Source organism: Pezoporus flaviventris, unplaced genomic scaffold, assembly GCF_033815535.1.
Source record: "Pezoporus flaviventris isolate CSIRO_AGI_PZ_B2104156 unplaced genomic scaffold, CSIRO_AGI_Pfla_v1 ptg000008l, whole genome shotgun sequence".
NCBI lineage: Eukaryota > Metazoa > Chordata > Aves > Psittaciformes > Psittacidae > Pezoporus > Pezoporus flaviventris.
In genome coordinates this window covers 2,580,872-2,599,653 of record NW_026892556.1, presented here as the reverse complement: position 1 = coordinate 2,599,653, position 18,782 = coordinate 2,580,872, and the positions used below count along the sequence as shown (strand labels likewise).

The window sequence follows — 18,782 nt, the reverse complement described above, 5'->3', positions numbered from 1 at the left end:
GAAGTAGGAGGGCAATAAACAGCCACATTTTAAATGTATTTGAGAGCAATAAACTGCCCTTGCAGCTCCTGTTTTGTTCCAATGGACTATGCAGTGTGGAGCAGGTTCTATCCCACCAAACAGGCCAGTCAGTCTTTCTCAACTACAGAAAGAAAAGGGTAAGGAATAGTGACACGGGTATTGTGATCACACTCAACCACAGCCTCTGTGAAGGCTGGAGCTCTGGTACGGCGCTGGGATCTCACATGGGTGGCTCTGTGTGTGGACCACAGGACAACAAAGCCACCAAGATACTCCAGAAGAGTATGGAACATGCTAGAACACAAAGCTGATCTGCACGCTGTATTCAGAGAGCTTCTGTTACTTGATCTAAGCCCAGGTTCTAGAAAGACAAGCAGAGGGAAAAACTCCTTCCCCGTGCCAGGCTGGACCCCCACGAGTGAGGCCCAGAGGCTTTCCTTACATTTATTTATGCTCTGGTGGGCTACAGTGCCTAAAGAGACCAAAAGACTCATTTTCAGTTTCATTTATGCTAAACTTAAGGGAAACAAAGATCAAACTGGAGAGGTTTCTGCCCTTTAATCCCAGAAGCATCTCCCTGACTCCAAAGCTGGAGTCTACTTCAGGAAGCAAAGCCCCAGTGTCTAACCAAGCCCTGCCGAAAGTTTAATGACCACAGGTTGCGGCTTGGGTGCATCCCGATGAAGACCTTGCTCCCCACCTCTCTATGTGTGCCAGCCCTTTGGAATCTCGCTCTAAGAGCGCGATGGCAGACTCGGAAACCTGGTGCTGCTTGTGCTGTGAAGAGCAGCCCGGATTCCCCAGCCTCCCACACAATGGGAAGACACTCACTTTACCAAATGTTTGTGAAAGCTGAAGCAAGTTTTGGAATCTGCCTCATCAATGAGGGCCTGGCACTTTACTGAGGCACCCGGTGAGTTTCCAACTGCAAGGTTTGGGAAGCAGATGACAGCTCTTCAGAGCATCTCCACCTGAGAGCTGGAAATCCTCCTGCCATCCCGTGCTGCAACAACCGCCTTCCCATCGCCGCAACTTTCCATCGCGAGGCTCTTTCTGCCTGCCTGAGCGCTCCCTGCGAAGCAGCGTGAGCAGCCCTCTGCTCCCCACCTCCCCAAGTGCTGAGCACGCTTTCCTCCACAACAGGCTCAGCCCCTGGCTCTCAGATAGGCTGGGGACCAGCCCGGCGCTCTCACATGGCACCGCAGCCACCACCACTAGGCTGGCTCCTCCTGAGTGGAAGTCTCCTTCATGAAGGTGGCCGTGCCATTTAACCCAGAGCTGAGGCGCTTTCGGAAACCTGGTCTAGATTAGAGTACTCGAAACAGGAGCAGTGTCTTTCCCCCCTCCTCAAAAAAAATAAAAGCAGGCTCTGCCAACAGTGTGATGGCAAATATGGACTGAATCGTTGACATGGAAACCGGACTGAAGTCAGGCGCGCTCCCTCCCGCTCACACACACACAAGTTATCATTATCCCCGGCCTTCCCACTTGCTATAAACACGGACTGGATTAGCACGGCAGGAATTGGGCAGAGTTTCTAGGATAAAGTATTAACTAGCGCAACTGAGCCAGAATGAAAGGAGCTGGGATGGAATGAACACAGTTGGGTGAAGAAGGATGCTCTTCCATTTTAGTGAAAGGCACGGGGCTGCTGAGATATGCAGACTGGACCCAAGAACAAGAGACCCGTCTATTATAATTCATGGAGCATGCTGCAAAATATGGAATGGAGTAAGGAAAAGGTTGGCTCCTGTCCCTCAGCTTCTGGCAGAGTAGTTTGGCTAAAGAAAATTCAGTTTCCTCTAAATATATGTGCCCAGCTCGCTCCTTCCAGGATTTTAGCCGCTGTCACATCCATGTTAAGCACTCCCATTGCAGCTTCAGGAGTGCTGAGATTAATATTCCTGGAATTATTTGTTGGCTGGGAGCAGCTGATGTGCTGGGCTTTGTGTTAGACAATGCTTATTTACCCTCTTTTTAAAACGAAAAGCTTAGATATTGTATAACCCCCTCTCTGGCACCGCCACAATGGCAGAAAGGCAGGGGGGAGCGTAACTCTTGGGGTTCAAAGGCAAGGAGTAGGTTTTACATGGGGTTTTAGTGCTTCCCACCCAGTGAGCCCCGCAGGTTATGAGGGGAAGGAAGCCCTGCTCCAGGCTGCTGTTAACGTTTGACAGGGAGCCGCGAAACTTTGGATGCGTGTGGAAGGGAAAGAGGACTCGGCCCGACTCGAGGAAATAAATGGATTATTTTAGCAGCCCTCGCTAGGAGGAGTAAAAGGCGAAGCGGAGTTTCCACAGAGGAAGGGACAACCCGGGGCTGGTGCCACGCGGGTTCGCTGCCCCATTCCCAGCTGCCCCCCGAGCCACTCCTGGCTGGTGGAAGGGGACAGGTGGAAGTTCTGGGGCACATGTGTGCGGATTCGGGGCTAAGCGACGCGAGCAGCGCTCACCCCAGCAATGAGAACAAGGCTGGAGCTGGGATTTCATCCTTCCCGAGAGAAGTGACAGATGCTGGGGACGGGGACAGCAAAACACCGGAGAGCAGGGGAGAGCGAACCGCACTGCTGTGACACGGGTGTTGCACTACCGTTACACTGCCGTTACACACCACCAGCCCTCTGATGCTGCACGCTCGGGGAAGGGAGAGTAAATCTACTCGGGGAAAGAAAAACAAGGGTTAAAAAAGGCAACAAAACGCGGCGCGGAGCTCCTAAACCAACCCTGCACTGGATCAGGAGCCAACCGTCGAATTTCCCACCGAATCCCACCGGATTTGGGACCTGTCGGGTTGGCTTGAAGAGCAACCGCCTCCCTCTGCAACCCCCACTCGGAAGAGTTAAAAACACACAGAAAAGGCTTTTAAAGCTGCAGAAAGAACTCAGCTCCAGGCCTGGCTTTTCCCACTGGTCGCAACTCTTAATTCAGTCTGGGGAGCAGGACTGGAAGCAAGAGCGGGCAGGAGAGCCCAGCCCCCCCCCCCCCTTCACTGCTCCCTGCAGTGGAGGGTACCCAAAATCCCCCTTTCCCGTGAAATCCTGCCCTGCTCAAGTGTATTTTAAGGGAAGTTGGAGTTCGGGCGTCACGGCTGGGGTGGGGAGGGTGCTGCGGGAGAGGCGGGCGCCCCAAGGAGGGGGTTTACCCCCTTTTTCTCCCGCTCTCGCACTGCCATTTTCCCGAGGCGGGGAGGGAGCGAAAGGCAGCGCCTGCGAGGAAGTTTCTCACGGCAACTGCGGGCTGGATCGGGAACGGAGCCTTTTGTTCCCGGCAAGTTGAGCAGGAACGAGAGTTGGAGCCTGCTGGGGAGAAAAACCAGGGGAGAAATAAAATGGAGGGAAAGAGGAAGAGAGGAGGGAGAGATGGTGCCGAGCTGAGAGCCACAGCAGCGCCGGGCTGCTCTCTGCAGCGCGGCGTGATTGAGAAAGTTGCTGTGGTTGCCCGAGGCAGAAATCCCTCGTTCGGTGCATGGGAATGAGGGAGAGACCCAAGGACAAGCAGGGCTGTGCAGGAAGTGGAATTTTCCGAGGGGGTTCACATCCTTCGGAGCTCTTTTTGCCAAGATTGGATCTCCTGGCTCGATGAAGGCTGCCTCCTAGAGACACCAGGAATAAGGCCTCAAAGATGAGGCGTGCACTAGGCCTGATTCAACTAAATAATGAAGGATAGGGGGCACCTTCCCTTATAATTAGAGCAAGGTCTGAAGATGAGGCGTGACTTTGGGTCCTCCCTTCTGTTTCCCTTTCTCCCCAGTGAGTGTCGAAACACCACCATGATGTCTGAACGGGGTGAAAAGCCAACTTAAAACCAGCCCCCCCCCCCCCCCCCCCGATGTAATACTTGAATACATACCCAACATATCCATAGTCACAAAAACAACTGGGTTTGTCTCCTGCTACGCACTAATTCTGCACTCCAAAGCCACACATACAGACCCAGAATGCCAAACACTATAAACTTGTCAGAATAAACCCTCAACTCGCTGACAAACATCCATCACTTAAAGTCACCCACGGAAAGGTGGAGCAGAACTTTAATCCCCTCATTATTTGTACACTTGGTGGTGGGTTCAAAAAGCCAGAGCCTGCTGCTGCCAAGAGTGAGCTTTTCACACAAGTTTGGGCTTTAGTGGCCTGGCCTGGAAATAGTACTTGATTAAAAATGTTAATCACCTTCTGGTCAGTGCGACCCTGACAGCGGCTCCAGCGAGGTGCCACGTGGGAAAGCAGAGTTTGGGATTTAAACGTGCTTTTCCCACTCCAGCCCGAGGGACTGAGAGCGCCTTAATGGGGGACAGGAAGAAATAAATACATTAAAATTAATAGATTAAAAAAAAAAAAAAAAAAGCCCTTTTCGTGGTGCTCAGAAGCGACCTCTGTGGCTGCTCGGGGAGTGAAGTTCATCAGCGCGGAGCGAGGCGCAGAGCAGATGGAACGCGGTCCCGCCGGCTTCGGGGGGAAATTAAACAAGAAAAGAAAGAAATAAATGGGAACGGGGAGGGGGGGACGGGACGGGACGGGACATACACGGGGAACGAGGACACCCCCGCTTGCGAAGCGCAGTGGGCCGCAAAGCATTGTTTGGAGGAGGAGCGACGCCGCGGTGATGGGCTCAGCAGCGGCTGCTGGAACGCGTGGCTACGGACAATGCCGCCCCACAGCCATCGAGCGCCACCGCCCCGCAGCTCCCCAGTGCCCCCCAAAACCCCCGGGCCGGGCTGGAGGATCCCCCCCACCCGGAGCGAGCTCTGTGGCACCGGGACTCGCCCACCCCCTCGCGGGCTGCCCTGGGGTGATGGGGGGCCGGGGGGGGGGCTGCACTCCCGGCCGGGGCACCAGGGCTGCCTCCTCCCACCGGTCTGGAGCAGGGTTTGACACAGCGGCCAGGGCTGTGGAAGTTCAACGGGGAGACGGCAGAAGGCGTCACACGGGGATTTCAGTTCTTCACACGCTTATGGTGGCTTTAACTTTTGCATCTTTGCGAGCAATTAACAGCGTGGCTGTTAAAAGAGGACTTAAAGACACACACAGAGCAGAGGTGAGGGAACAGCAAACACCCCACCTCATCCATGGAGGCAAGAAAACACATTAAAACCTCCCCATTAATGAAGAGGTCCATTAAAATAAAGCTTATTTTTGCTATGGTTATTTCTGGTTGTTCTCCCTCCTCCACCCCAACTTTGTTTTACTAAAGCAGGGAAACATATACAGAAACCTTGCCTGCAGTAAATGCTGCTTTTTTTTTAAACGGAGCCCAGATGCTGGTCAGGATTAAGGTTACACCAAACACATTCTACATTGCCATTTTCCAAACAGAATGAAGCAGATGGAAAAGATGGAAGAGGATACAGGAGGAACGGAGCACCACTGAAAACTGCAAGCCCTGCACTGAGAGCTGGAGAGGAGTGAAGCCGGGCATGTGGAGTGTGCCTATTGCGTTCCTCACAGCTAAAATAAGTAGTTTTAATTAAACAGCTGTTGGAATTTGGGCTTTAAACCTTCTGTTTAAAATGGGAAAGGGAAGTTCAGCTGCAGCCGCTCACTGGAGTCTCCTCAGGGCTCAGTCCTGGGAGATGCAAAAGCCACTGGCTTCAGGCCACCAGAGTACTTAAGTCTACGGGTAATTTTAAACATCAGCAGTACCGGTGATTCTAAGCATATACTCCCTTAAACTTAATCGTGTGCTCAGCACTTTGCAGGATCCACCCAGGATACTCATCCCAGCTTCTAGCTCAAGAAAAGGAGGATGTGCACACTGGAGAAAACAAAGGGAAAAAAATCTGCTTCTGAAATGGGATAAAGAGGTTTGGGTTTGTAAAAGATGCCAGTTCATCAGTATGGGGAGCTCAGCTCAAACCAGGATCAGTCTCTAGGGAAGTCAGCTGAATCCATGCTTCTATGTAAAATACCCCCATTTGGCAAATTCATTCTAGTACTGAAGGTGAAATTCTGCAATAGCTGAAGTTTCCTGGGACTCAGATCTTCTGATGGGCTTTAAAATCCCACACAAAACTGGATCTTCAGAGATTTTGTTGATGCTATATAGGCACACACACAATGCAGAGAAAGAACATACAACCTACGAACTATTCGTGCTATGGGAAGGACACTTGGCAATGTCCATTTCAGATGTACAAAGGTAGGCACTAAGAACTGGTCAAATGTTTAACACAATAATTGTAACAATCAAACCTATGCAATATTACTTCTTTATAAAGGCTGATAGTATCATGTGTGCCTTCAGCAAAACAAAGGCATTGGTCAGAATTGTTCACTTCCTCTGCAAACCAGAATCCTGAGCTCCAGACATGCTGAGGAATTATAAAAGAGAGATAGTTTTCAAATATTTCCAAAAATATTGATTATATCTGACAAAAAAAAAACAAACAAAAAACAAACCCACCTAAAACAACAAAATCCCCACTAACACTGAGGTGCTCATGTTCCTGTCTTCATAATCAAGTACCAGAGCCCAGCATGCTCAGAAAGATTCACAGAATCATAGTGTTAGAAGGGACCTTAAAGCTCATCCAGGTCCAACCCCTGCCACAGGCAGGGACACCCTCCACTAGAGCAGGTTGTGACCAACCTGGCCTTGAACACTGCCAGGGATGGGGCAGCCACAGCTTCTCTGGGCACCCTGTGCCAGCACCTCAGCACCCTCACAGGAAAGAGCTTCTGCCTTGTATCTAACCTGAACTTCCCCTGGTTTAGTTTAAACCCATCACCCCTTGTCCTGTCATTGCTTAAGAAGCTTTTCATTACTATTTTTTTTGGAAAGGACTTTGTAATACTTGAAAATTCATTACTTCTTCCTGTATCTATAGCTATGATATAGCATCTCTCTTTAAAAACACAAAACCCCACCAACAAACAAAAGCCGAACCAAACAGCACTTAAGTTGTGATACAAATGAGTGATTTTTTTCTCCTACTACCTCCAGGGATACAAAATAATCTAAAATTGACATCCTGTCATGGGGAGAAAGGAAAAAAAACCTCCAAAAGCAAGCCAGAGATTTGGAAAGTGATGTCCAGACAACCAGAGACTGACAAGCCTGACCTCAGTGAGATGTAAAACTGGAGTTATTTTTTCCCTGGAAGGGGAAAAGATGTGGAGGAAAATAAAGAGATAAAATTCAACATAGGTTTAACAAAATCAATCATGCCAGACAAATCTGATGTCTTGCTTTGATAAGGAAGCCGAGTTTTCTTGGTAAAGGAAAACACAGTTGATCTCACCCATCTAAAATTCAGCAAAGCATCTGATCTGGTGCCACATGGGAAAATAAAAGTTAAACTGGAAAATATGAAGATTAGCCCAAGAAAAGTTTTGTGTGTAAAAGAATGGCTGAACTCCCCCATGCTGAGCTGGGTTGGAATGGGTACTTTGGGCTGGAAAGTGAGAGCTTTCAAGCTCCTCCAGGATCAGTCTCAGAACTGATGCTGTTTAGTGCTTATAAGTGACATAAGTACAAGGAATTGAAAGAAGTTCATATAGCTCATAACTGACAACATCAAAAAGCATCCGTACAGAAGACTAGAATATCCTAAATGAAGAATTGGATGAGGTTCTGGAACAGCACAGGGATCCTGAGGAATGCAGTAATAAGATTAATGCAAATCACAAGGCTGTTCACACAGGGACTAACAGCCAAAATTCTTGTAAACTGGGAACTCATCAGAGTTAACAGAGAAGGATGAAGCTCAGAAGCATGATTTAGTCATGGAAATGACTAAACATGGCAAAAATGAAGATGACAAATGTGATCTAAAGACCAGGTGAGGCACATCCAGATGTTCTGGCAGCAGCTCTCTTGCAGAATCTTGGGTACAGTTTATATTCAAGAATGAAAACTAGAATAGGTATAGAATAGGCTTCCTAAAATGGTTTTAAAAGCAAAGAATCTATCATGAGGAAAGACTAAAGTTTTATTTTAGCTAACTGCATGCTTAAACCATACCACTCCAACAAAAGAAAGGCTGAGATAGGACAGGGCTAGTTTGTACACACAGATTATGTCTTGAACACAGGTATTTAAAGGGTTATGTTAGCACCAAAGAAAGTCCTGAGGACATGGAAGATGAGAGAACAGAATGTCTTATTATGAGAAAAATTAGATTTTAAAAGATCCTTCTGGTGGGGCTACCAGGGTGAAAGGGGCTGGTTTTATGCTGGAGCCTCATGTCCTTGTGGCCAAAAAGAGGTACGATTGAAAGTCTGATGTGAGGCAGACAGTGGAGGCTCCTCAAGCCCAGTGTTTGGGGGCTAACCAGCACCAGCAGCTGCCTCCAAAATCTCACCTGTAACTTCATGCATGATGAATGAAGTTTACTATGGCAAGTTGGGAATCTGTTTATTGTCACGGTGGAACAGACAGATGCAGTGGAGAACTTTGACAGCTCTGCATCAGTGAAACGAGAGGAAAATCTCTTTGCAATGTTGTGAAGATACATTTATGGTGGTTAAAAAGTATTCAAATGCTATAATGAAAAGCATAATGAAAATCTATTACCATTAGTAATTCTGTATTTACTGCAGCACTTGAATTATATGCAATAAAATATGTAAGCAAACATCAAATAACAAGGATAAAAGCAGAATCTGAAAACAAACCATTCACGGAATGAGACAAGAGTTTGAGGAGGCAGTTTGTATGGTTTCAATTCTAATTAGAGACTGCATCATGGTGCAAAGAACTGGATTCAGATAGGCAAAAGTATGAGAAACAAACACAAGAAAACTGAACACACTGCTCAGATCCCTCTTAAATTCATCTGGGTCACAAGAACATAAAGAGAATGAACTAATGAGAGTGAATAACACACAGCCTGACCTGGCCCTGAAGTACACACAAGCTTAGCAAATCCTCCCATCACAGAATGCTTGGAGGGAGAACTAAACAGCGATCCTTGTAGTGAACCTCAGCAGTGAGATGCTCCTCTGGTTCTGCAGGGAACTGATGAAAGAACAAGCTTCTCGAAGGGTAAAGCTTTCCAAAAAGCCAAAGTATTGCACTACCCCAGGAGCCATTTCTAGTTTTCACTAGGGGCTTTTTGTTTCCATCATAAATAACATCAACAGGAATATGTATCACCTATCTCTTTCCATCTCCAGTCTCTTAATTTCTCCAGACAACACATACCTGATCCAGCAATACTCTTTAGCAAACCACCCAAGGCTGCCCTTCTTGGGATCTCCTAGTCTTAACTGTATGACCACTGGAGATGGTTTTTTAGTGATTCCAAACACACGGCCTTCCATGCTGTCAAACACTCCTGCCTTGTATCTGCTACCTCCTCATGTTTCTATAAGCAACAACAGACAGGGGCATGGAGCTGAAAATTCAGCATCTTCTATTTGGGGATTTTTCCTTCCTTTTTTTTCGTTTTCCCCTTTCTTTTCTCTCTCGTCAATGCTCTGATAGCTGCATGAAAGACCAAGAGGACACCTTCCATCCGTAAATAGTATTTTCATGTCATCAATGTTTTGGACAAAACCAGAATCCTGTAACTTTTCTGTTGCTCTTTTCTTCTTTCTTCAAATGCTTTTCAGCTTTAACTTTGCTTCAGTTCACCTCTAGCAACTGTGCCTATTACACAGACATATTTACTAAGGCTACTTTACATACACCCATGCCAATTATCTTGCTCAGCTCAGTGTGGGTGAAGCCTCAGCTGGAATATCATATCCATTTTCAGGTGCCACATAAGAAAATAAAACCAGATCCAAACCAACTGCAAAGAGCACAAAAAGCAACAAAGATGCTGGGAGGAAATCTACCCCCAAGAACAAAGTGAAATACTGGATTTGCTTCATGCAAAGAAGAAAAAGGAGAGTGCTCATGTGATGGCTGAGAAGGGCCAAATACCAATAGTCCATTTTGTTACAGTAAAGGTCAGCAATCAAATGTTCATGCCCACTGAAAGTAGAACAGGAATAGACTTAATTCAAGATTTGGTAAAGTAACAAAAGCGATGTTTAAACAATTAAAACACCAGTATGGGAAGTTGTGGAACACCCTGCACTTCAGATTTTGTTAAGAAGAGGATACACAAACATCCCTATATGGGATATAGAGAAGCATCTCCCTCCTGTCTTACAGTCAGCATGGGATCTACAGATTGGGATCTACAGGTCTCCTAATGTCTGACAGCTACATTTATTATAGCAAATACAGGAAGAAGAATAGTGGTGAGAAGGGAATATCTCAATTACAAAAGTGGACTTTTAAATGAAGACAATGCCACTCAGGGCCACTGTCCATTCTGGGCCACCATCTCAGGCTACCATTTCAGTAAGTGACTTGAGGACTTCCCTGCAACTGCCAGCTCCAGAGGAGATGAGGGGCTGCATTAAGTGCATCACATATGCAAACAATCCCTATGCACTCTGAGTTTAAAGTTTACAAGGCATTTCAGATTCAAAGTTTCTTGGTTTATTAAGTTTATCTCACTAACTGAAAATCTTTAGATACAGTTTGGTTGAAAAGCTTCACCTCAGCCCACAGCAGCACGACATCACCTGCGGTAATTGTTAATACAGACCCTGCTCCTTTGATTAATTTGTTCCATTACCTCTTGTTCATCAAACTGCATTTTCCTTATAAAATGGCTATTTTTACACTGGACATCCTTAACACTGAAAGTGTGTCTCCACTCCTTGCTCCCAGCCACCTTTCAGTGTCTTTCCCTTCCCTGCCTCTTACAAATGTTGTACAAATCAGGGCAAGCTCAGGTTTCTAATGAGTTTGCTCTGACGAAGTTTTGCAATACCATTCTACACCCATGCAATGGCAAATCACCTTCTCTGATGAGCAAGGCCATGTACAACTGTTAAGAAGTTGTTCTCTGTGTTCACAAATTCCTTCTTGGAGCTCAAAAGACCATGCTTAGTCCCTCAAACCCCACCCCTAACCCTTATTTGATCACGGACAGTGCCTGGGGAAAACTGGGTAATTTCTTATGCATTGCCAAGCTTTCCGACACAGAAGATCAGCACCTTCTCCAGATACATACATAAAAAATAACATATAATCCCATGACAACATTCCTGACATAAAACTGGCTCGTTTTCAGAAACGCTGATCCTCCACAGAGGGCAATGGGCTCCTGCCTGTTGTTTCATATTCTGCCTCCGCACAGGTTTCTAGGAACACGATGTTGTCCCCCCAGTGTTTGGCTGCCACTTGTGGCCATCCCAGTGCTGCACCAGTACCCGGTGCTATCAGTCCCTGCTAGCTGACTACACCCAGAAACAGTACACAGTGAGTAAATCGCTCAGAGAAATTCTGTACAGAGGTAGCACGTTGATTACATCTTCCTGTTTCTCTTCATGTGTTTCTTCTGCTATCAAAGCAGCAAAAGCCCTACAAGGCACACAACTAAACCTTTCCACCTGTGCAGCCTCACAGGAATGTGCACTGTAATGGATTTACCAGTTTCTTCTTCATGCAACCTTGCTGCATTTTGAAAAAGAAGTTGCATAAGCAAAAAAAATCCACGGATGCCAGGAGAAAAGGAATAGTTATTTGTCAGGGCAACCTACAGAATCCCCCAATTCCTGAGAATTCCCTGTCAACACACTGTGAACTCCCCCCCATAGAGCTGAGTAGCAGAACAGCACTCCATGGGATAACTGCCCAGAATATGTTGAGAGGTAAATTGATACAAGAAAGCACCGTGCACCCGATTAACATTGAAAATACCTTAAATCAGCATAACAAAGTGGGGTTAGCTGCTTGTGCTCAATATAGTTAAAGAGCTGTAATTAGATCAAACAAACCAGATTGATGTATCTTCCCTTTGTAGACATGGCCTCAGAAGGTAGGTCAGGAGCTAAGTTCAGTGAAACAGTGTTAGTGCTGCAGCTTTTATCTAACGAGACACAGCTACACACTCACTCAGAAGTAAATACTGCTGAATTCCAAAGAAAAGGAGTTTCTAGAGAAGACAGCATTCTTTAATAACAACCTTAGCTTTGTCATTAATAAAACTCTCCTCATTGATTTTATAAGATACCTTTTGGATAAACAACACACAAAATGTTGGTTACAAATTCATTTGTGTCAAGGCATTTGAAGGTCCTTATTCACCTTAACATCAGTGGAAGTGTCTACACAGGGTGAATTCTAATTTGTTCTTTCAGAAGCTTTTAATTAAGAAAATAATGTAGAACAGCATTGCATGAAATATGGTCACTCAATTTCAGAGATGAGCAAGACATAAGGTAGCAGATGGTATGAGGAGGATATATGTGAGGAAATGTAAATAGTAGGGAACCTCACAAAATCAAAACGTAAGGCAGAACTGAAAGCATGTGCAAGACCCCCGGGAGAGCTGAGGAGACAAAGCAACAACTGAGCTGCAAGATACCAGACCTTCCTTACTCAGAAATGACAAAACACCAACAGGAAGCTCTCGTCTAGCTGAAGGGAAGACCCCTCATAATGAGGGAAGTTGATATTGTTGTGAAGGGTCCTTAAAGTAAAGATGAAAAGAGTGGAGGAAACAAGGACAGGGTTTGCAGGTGCCAACAAATGTATTCGTCAAAACACTTTTTGAATCAAAAAAGAACCCCTGAGCCCCCAACTATTTCAGTATTGTAATAAGTAATGAAGACATTACAGAAGAGCTAGAAGTGGAATATAACCTTGTATTGAATAAAGACAAGATAAATTGTTTAAATTAGGCAGAAGACCAAACAAAGCTTGGAAGGGTTTGCATCATCAGGAACAGCCACAAAGTTGTGATGGGATCAGGGAGAGATGAAGCCTGTACATGAGCATCATTTGGTCCAGGACCTGCCCTCCAAAGCCACATGAGCTGCTGTGGTTGCACAGACAATGCAATTCAGTTGAATGTGTGTAAACCAGTAACTATTCTGAACATTTATGTTTCAAATACTTGTTAGAAATTAGGAAGTAAAGCAGTTGCTTCCTCTTCTCCTGCAAGATTTGTTCCAGCCAGTGACAGCCCCTTAGTGAAGCCCATCATTAGTTTATGAAGTCATTAGAGTTAATACCAATATGGGAGGCAGGGGAAGGAGAAACTAGCGACCTGTGTGAAGTCCACATTCAGAAGCTGAAGAGCACATTCTTTCTTTGCACCAAAAACATCACCATCTTAAAGATGTCTTTACATGGCTCCATCTCCAACAGAGCCACCAGACGAGATGAGCAGGACACTGAAATGGGGTTGGCAAGGGGGCAGTTTGGTTGGCAAGTCTTAGGAATTGCTAAGAACAATGGCTGGGCCACAGATTTTAACTGTTTACTAATCACTAAAGGTTAAACTTGGGTTAATAAAACCTGGGAAGAGCTGCTGATTTGTGAAGTGGCCCTTCCATGCAGCTGCAAGGACCAGCACATCAGTGCCAGGAAGTTAACAAACCTTGTTCTGTGAACCAAAAGAGTGCCAAGCAGATACCAAAGTGCCCAAGAACCTGTCTGCAGCTACTGAAGACATCATTGCATTCTGAGCATCAAAGGAAGCATAACAGTGAGAAGATGGCAGCACTGTTTGCAAAAGACACTGCTAAAGGAATATGGAGCAGCTATTAAATAACGCCACAGGATTGCTGAGCCCATGGAAGTCCCTCCATCATGAAGGTGCATTTCGTGCCTCCTCTTGCCTCATGCCAAGCACACTTCCACAGCAGAACACCACGAAGTTCACTGAGTCTAAATCACAGTGAGTCTCATTTTGTATCTTCTTCTGCCGTGAGTTCCATTTGTCTGGGTGATTTATGAGGTGAACTCCAGCTATGCAAGGCCTCTCTCTTCTTGAATGGAGGAACAATTCAGATAAGAAAGAAATCTCTTCTGAGTTAAGAGAGGAAACTGGACTTAACTGCATTTACTAAGGTATTTATTATACATCTAGGCCAGATGAAGCTTAGCACATTTAATATATATAAAACTGCAGATCACTGTCTAGGAAGAGCAAAAACCAAAAAAAAAACCAGGCTCACAAGTTTCTTAGTAATTTAAGCCACTAAACTACCAGAAAAGCCACAGTTGCTGGCAGTAGCAACGGATATCTATCAATTCCAGCTTGCTGCTTTCAGCAACACACAGGAATTGAGAGGCAGTTGGCTCTGCGTGCCCTGAGATACCTTCAGGCTGAGGGGCAATGTGACTGCATAACCCCCAACAGGCACTGCTTTTGTGGCTGTGGAGTTCAGAAATTGTCTCAAGGTTCTCTGTCATGAAAGACATCGTATGCAATTACAGAAGAAAAGACAACTGCAACTTACAGGCCTGGTCCTGTAGAAGATGTGCGATCTTTGATGACTCAGCAGTTCTTGAGGGGCTCATGAGCTCTTTGCAGATGGGAGCCCAGAGCTAGGAGATAATTTGCAAGAAATAAATCTCTGCGTTGTAACTTATCACTTCAGAAAAGACCACGTGCAGAAGTCTTAAAACTCAATGAAATCACAGAATTAAGAATTTCAAGTGTAAAACCCATTACTAAGTCATCCAAGTCCATTTACAATTATTGATGGTAAATCCATCTACTCCAGATGGGAAGAGGTCACTCTCTTCTTTTTCCAGGGCAAGTCTATGAATAATTTGCGTGATTAAAGCTCAAAGCAGGTGTGAAAATGAAAAGGACAAGGGAAGCACATAGGAAAGAAAATACATTCACATGAAGATACTTGGCTTTCATTCTCAACCGAAAAAGGCACCTTCCATCCCCCCCAGTCCATCAGCCACAAGATACAATGAGTTTGTACCTTTCTTTTACAAAAGAGTTGTCACTTTTAAAGGCACGTTGAAATCTTATTTTTACTTTTTAGGTCTTCCTTCTTCCACCGGAGATGACCTAAATTTGGAGCTGAAGCATTCACAAGGATCCTTGTTTGGAATATAAAACAACAGCAAAAGCATCAGCCTGCAAAAAAAAAAAAAGGAAAAAAATAGGAAGGAAAATTACAGTGAAGAGCTCCCCGAATAACAGGAGGTCACAAACACTGCAGAAAGAGATGCTGAAGCAGTACTATCCAGAGAGAGTGGACACAAAGTGATTGCATTTACAGAAACCCAGCAGAGGACAGGTGGGCAGGATGTGAATCTAAGCAAATGACCCCAGTTCTGGGAATACCCAACAGTTCTCAAGATTTCCCCTCAAATATATTGTATTCTTTGTGCAAAAATGGTCAGAGACACCAAAATCCAAGAGTCTCCTGCTAGGAAAAAATAAAACTTGAAAGCTTGCTAAGGGAAGTATTCAAAGAGAATTAAAGAGCTCCAGAAAGGAGGCTGTATTTTGTATGGCAAACACATCTAATCAGTAGTGCAGAGCACTGAACATTCATGCAGCTCATTATTTCAAAACCAAACCAAAACACCCCAAATATACTTGCGCATCCATTTCTTTTGTTTTATCATCCTTAACAGTCAACAGAAACTAAGATTATAATCTGTGCCTTTTTAAAATTCCATTCAACAGATGTTCAGAACCAGACCGGAGCCAAATTTCAGTTCCCCAAAAGGATATTCAGGCAGAGAACTTGCACAAATGGATGCTAAAGTCTCACTTTCCCCCTTGTAATGATTGCTTTTCTGAGACATCAAATCCTCTTTTAGCCTCATTTCAGGTTCCCACCAGCAGAAAATGTATTTTTCATTTCCATTTCCTATAGTATTGTTTTCCAAAAACGGCACTGATGTTCCCAGCACAAGACAACTCTCCTTCACTCCTTTTTTATGTCATCTCCTCAACGTGAAGTGATTGTCTCAGTGACAAAGCTCTCTTCTTTGAAAAAGATGAAAACAAAACCCCAGCTGGTACTAATAAATATTGACTTAATGTAAGGAAAAAAGGAATTCGACAATTAAATATGAAAATTACAGGGGGAAAAAATAGGTGTTTGGAAAGGCAAGGCTGTGAGCAGCGCAGTCCTTTGACAAGACCGCTGCTCAACAGCTCCTTCTGGGACGCTGTGAGGTGACTTCTTTAAAAGTATGGTCTAGAAATACCCCCAAATCACAGAAATTATACATCACTTGAGGGTTTCAGATGCTATACAAAATGAAGAAATACCAGGACACATCATGAAAATGGTGGCATGAAAACAGCGTTGCACTTACTTGCCTGTGCTAATGCGGGAAGGGGGGCTGAAGGGAAAGGTTTTATTTTTACTTAATTACTCTCAGTGTTCACTGGGGACTCCTTCCAAAGTGTGTTTTATATTTGGACCTAAATGCAAGCAGGATTCAGCCTTGATCTTATTCCTTACGACAATATGTTTCTTAAATTAGAAGTCCCACAACTAGAATGTTGTCACCACCATGAACGTTCCTCCACAGTACCTCCACAGTCTATTAACCAGGATGCAGTTGGCACTGGGGAGGGGAGCAAGAGATTGTTTATAATTAAATTAAAAAAGCACTCAGAAAATAACACTTTTTAGGCTTGCAGCATCTTTCATCCAAGGATTTCAACCTACTTTGAAGTATAAAGCCTTCAAACACCTAAAAACCACCCCCAAGCCCACCCAACTTTAAGGTATTTTGGAAATGATAATACACTGAGCAAGCATCCACCTGTGATGCAACGACAAGAGTCTCCTACTGCAGCATTTCACACATATTCAATCCACCTTCTGGTTACAGCTCACAAGTTTGTGGTATGTAGAAGGAACAGCAGAGCTGGTTAAAGATTTTCTCTTGCTTCACATACTCTGCAAGCTTCTCATTAACTCATACATGACTTTCATCAGCGCTGAAGCACACGCTTCTTTTAGCATGCATCAGAGCTGGTCTGGAAAAAACCCTCCAAATATTATTGTAACCATTAATCAGTAAAGAAAAAGGCAACCTTTTCCTAAAGTGACCGCCGATTTTTCTATGTAAAGGGTTAAACCGACCTTCACTGATCCAGTAAGAGCTAATAAAATACAACTTTAAGGGCAAAAAATGGAGCACTTCAAGAACATCATTATGAAGAGCTACATTCAAGCCGACAGAAGACAAAACCTTAAAGCACAGATGCTTCTAAAACAAGAGCTCACACGTTTTAAAAAGCACACTACCAACCGCTTGTAATGAACAAGCAAAACGAGAGGGGGTTTCTTTCCCCCTTGCAGGGCTGTGGAGCTGCGGGTAAAGGGGGCATTCAGGCGCTGCGCTTGCAGAGCCAGCTGCATGCCTTGCACTTATGCAGGGCTGTGGAGCTGGTATTGGTTGGTAGCGGGGAGGGAGAGCACAGTAAGCCTGAGAAAAACCCATCAGAGCTCCTGTCCTCCCCTTTCAGCGTTAATGGGAGGGATGGAAGTCTATGGGAGCTGCAGTGGGGGATGGGGCTGGCAGAGGGGGTGGGGAGAAGCAGAGCTCAGGCCTTACAATCAGCAGCAGCTCTTGTTCTCCTCTCCTTTTCAGCGTTAGCAGGAGGATGTGAAGCTCATGTAGCTGGGAACGGGATGGGGGGAAGCGGAGCGGGATCATAGTTTAGCTTTTGTCCTCTCTCCACAGGGTTAATAGGAGGACACGAAGCCTGTGTAACTGGGATAGGGGGAGGGGATGAGGCCTTAGATCACAGCCCCCTTGCCCCGCTCTCCCCGCAGGGTTAACGGCAGGATGTGAAGCTCTCGTCTAGGGGCAGCTTTAGGGTTTTGGGGGGGTCCTGTGCGAGTCAAACACCCGCGGGGGAAGGGGGGGGGGAGGCGAGGGGAAGCTCTGGGGCAAACTTCCCTTAAACGTGGCGCTGCGTTTGTGCAGCCCCGGAGCTCTGCTTATCCCTTTGGAGCCTAGGACCTGCCCCTGGGGTGCCCGTGGCCGGCGGCGGGGCGGGGTGAACCCGGGCTCCTTATCTGCAGGGCGCAGAAGAGCGGAGAGGGCGAGCGGGAGGGCTCAGGTGCGCTGACAGGAACGCGGGGCCCGCGTCCAGAGCGGGTGGAAAACCCGTGTGGGAAAACCAAGCAGGCGGGTGTGGGAGGCCGCTCCGGGGGCGCTCACCTGCCGGGGAGGACTCGGCGCCGTGCGGGGCTCGGGCACGGCCCCGCTCCCGGTCCCGCTCCCCACCGCGGGGCAAAGTTTGCCCGAACTCGGCGGCTCCCGCCCGGGCCCTCAGCGGCAGCGGGGGGAGGGGGCGCAGTTCCCGGCTCCGCGCCGCGTTTTCCCGCTCACCACCACCGCCACCCCCCCTCCCTCCGCGCAGCGTTCCCCGCGCCTCCTCACTCCTCCGCGCCTCCGAATCCCTCCGCCCGAGCCGGCGCTTGGGTTTTTTCACCTCCTTCCCCTCCCCCACTCCCAACATCGCTTCCTCCTGGTTTGTCCCAGCTAAAGCTGCGGGGCGGGGGGAGGGAAACGTTTCTCTTCCCGTTTCTGTAACGGTGTCCCGTTAAGGGGGGAGCGGGGCTGAGCATTTTGCTGGGGGAGAGAGGAGAGGCGGTTGGGACTATTTGGCGTTCCTGCCACGGCCTCGGCGGAAGGAGCTCGCTGTGTGAGAGCCTGTGGGGTGCTGCGGCTCCTCTCAGCGCTTCCTGGAAACTCCCGCTTAGGAGCGGGGAGGGGGGGGGACGGGGGACGGGAACAGGAACAGGGGAGAAAGATCCTAAAATCTTAGTCCACTTATGGGGCATGAGCACCCCCTTCCCCTGCACAGCCCCTCAGTACCCCAAAGAGAGGGGTGAGGAGCGGGGAGACGTGACGGGGTGGATTAGGGGCGAAAAAGTCCTTCTTCCCGGCCTTGGCAGTGAAGGGGCAGCCTGGCCGGTTGTGGGGCGAGGGCAAGGGGCAGCCACCCCCGAAACAGCGCCTTTC

General features: G+C 46.8%; 2 long non-coding RNA genes across 2 annotated transcripts; both read right to left on the bottom strand.

The window, feature by feature from the left end:
- Window positions 1-8,354: 8,354 nt before the first annotated feature.
- Window positions 8,355-9,401, bottom strand: LOC133267555 (uncharacterized). Its single transcript, XR_009742800.1, has 2 exons — window positions 9,162-9,401; window positions 8,355-8,975 (listed from the first exon to the last, which is right to left on the bottom strand). It is a non-coding gene; the product is annotated as an uncharacterized LOC133267555 (long non-coding RNA).
- Window positions 9,402-14,152: 4,751 nt separating this feature from the next.
- On the bottom strand, window positions 14,153-17,967 carry LOC133267554 (uncharacterized). The gene is made up of 4 exons (XR_009742799.1): window positions 17,364-17,967; window positions 15,054-15,202; window positions 14,753-14,910; window positions 14,153-14,360 (listed from the first exon to the last, which is right to left on the bottom strand). It is a non-coding gene; the product is annotated as an uncharacterized LOC133267554 (long non-coding RNA).
- Window positions 17,968-18,782: the final 815 nt, after the last annotated feature.